The following is a 2,047-nucleotide window of genomic DNA, read 5'->3' as shown; positions in this document are numbered from 1 at the left end:
TTAATCTTTAGGTGTGGTATGAGGAAGAGTCCAGTTTCATTTTTTGGCTTGTGGGTATTCGGTTGTACTCATATCATTGGTTGGTGTGATTCTTCTTTCCCCACTGAATCATCTTTGCACTCTTGTTGAAAATCACTTGATGAAATGTAAGGATTTATTTCTAGACTCTCAATTCTATTTTGCTGATCTCTGTGTCTACCCTTAACACAGTATCACACTCTCTTGACGATCCCAGCTTTGTAGTAAGTTTTGAAATGGGGGAGTGTGAGTCCTTCAACTTTGTTCTTTTACAAGATTGTTTTGGCTATTATGGGTTTTCTTGAATTTCTTTGTGAATCCTAGGATCAGCTTGTCAATTTCTGTAAAAAAGCCAGCTAAGATTTGGCAGGTATTAGATCAGTTTGGGCAGCATTAAGTCTTTTGATCCTTGAACATGGGGTGACTCTCCATTTATTTAGGCCTTCCTTGGTTTATTTCAACATTGTTTTTGTAGTTTTCAGTGTATATGTTTTGCATTTCTTTTCTTAATTTTATCCCTAAATATTTCATTATTTATGTTGAAAACAGAATTCTTTCCTTAATTTCATTTTTTGATTGTTCATTGTCAGTGTATAGAAACATATTTGCTTGCATTCCTAGTCCAGTTTCTGAATCGAGAGCAGGACTGATTTAGTTGATGCATGACCCCAGCATGTGTTACTTTGTTCCAGAAAAGGGCCCCTTAAGGGACTCCGTCACTGCCTGGTAGCCTGCAGGCCCACTGCTGCTCAGGCTCTGGGGCATCTGCTAAATGGATATTTGAAATTAGAGCCCATACAACAATGAGTATGAGGGGGGTGCATCCTGGAGGGGTCAGAGTGATAACCTCAGCCACCGTTGGCTGTGTTTACCTGGGTGCAAAAGGGGTGGGGCGAGCAACGCTGTCTGTCTTGTCACTTTTGTGATTCTTGACCGCTGGAAAAGGCCCGTGGCAGAGGAAGGTCTTTGTTATGTTTAAAGCCTATGAGTATTGCACCTTTTTTCTTAGGTGCCACTGGATGATTGAAGTTATTTTGGGGACATGTGTCCCTTTTCTTGCCCTTATATTGTCTTTTAAAAGTAGTTGTTTAATACTTGCAAAAATTCTGTGTAACTTATATATTGTCTCTGAAGCTTAATAACATAAGGAGCTCAACTCCTGACTTGAGAAGTATTGCATTACCCATACTGGCCTTTCCTTTGGGTTCCTCCCATCCTGTGCCCCAGCTCCCCGCACCAGAAGATGCACTATTCTAAAGGAAAAGGAAATGGAATTTTAAAGTAGGGTTTTATTAGCAATGTATATATGTTTGACAGTGTATTATTTAGTTTTGTTCATTCTTGGTTCTAAAAGGTGGTCTCATTCTACGTGAAGCCTTCTGGGGCCAGGGTTTTTTCATGGTTCTGTTCCAAGAGCTGCCTGTGTCGGCTGCTATTGTAAAAGGCTTACCTGGCGGGGAACTTCTGTGGTCACGAGGGTGGTGGTCCCGGGGCGAGGCTGAGCCATTGCGCTGCGGACGTGCTGACCCCTGCGAGTTCCCCAGATGCGGGAAACACAACTGCATAATTTGGGGTAGTGGGGGACTGCGTTCACTCTTCTGAAAAAAGAACAAAAAGGAAATGACCAGTGTTAGAGAGGACACGGAGAATTAGGGCCTCTCCCTCCTGGCTGTTGGCAATGTGCAGTGGTACAGCCACTGTGGAAGACATTTTGGCGCGTCTTCAGAAAGATTTCGTACAGAACTGCCACGTGACCTGGCAATCCCACTACTAGGTATAGACCCCAAAGTCTTGAAAGCAGGGGCCCCAACAGATGGCTGCACACCGGTGCTCCTAGCAGCTTATATTTAGACACACACAGAGGCTGCTGGTTCTGCTTCTCTGGAGAACCCTGACTGCAAGATCCCCAAAAAGTAAGGAAAGGAAAAGAAAAGGTGGATAAAAAGTTTTCAGAGCTGCTCTAGGATAATATCAAAGTTTTAGCAAGTTGTGGATTTTGTGGCATCACAATTCCTGTACGTGGCTACCA

At 43.2% G+C, this 2,047-nt stretch overlaps 1 non-coding gene across 1 annotated transcript; it reads left to right on the top strand.

Annotated features, from left to right (window-relative positions):
* Window positions 1–1,460: 1,460 nt before the first annotated feature.
* On the top strand, window positions 1,461–1,621 carry LOC131279053 (U1 spliceosomal RNA). Its single transcript, XR_009186394.1, has one exon. It is a non-coding gene; the product is annotated as a U1 spliceosomal RNA (small nuclear RNA).
* The last annotated feature ends 426 nt before the right edge of the window (window positions 1,622–2,047 follow it).

This window comes from Dasypus novemcinctus, chromosome 6 (assembly GCF_030445035.2).
Source record: "Dasypus novemcinctus isolate mDasNov1 chromosome 6, mDasNov1.1.hap2, whole genome shotgun sequence".
Lineage (NCBI taxonomy): Eukaryota > Metazoa > Chordata > Mammalia > Cingulata > Dasypodidae > Dasypus > Dasypus novemcinctus.
The sequence above is the reverse complement of the archived record's forward strand: the minus strand, read 5'-3'. Positions and strand labels throughout refer to the sequence as shown.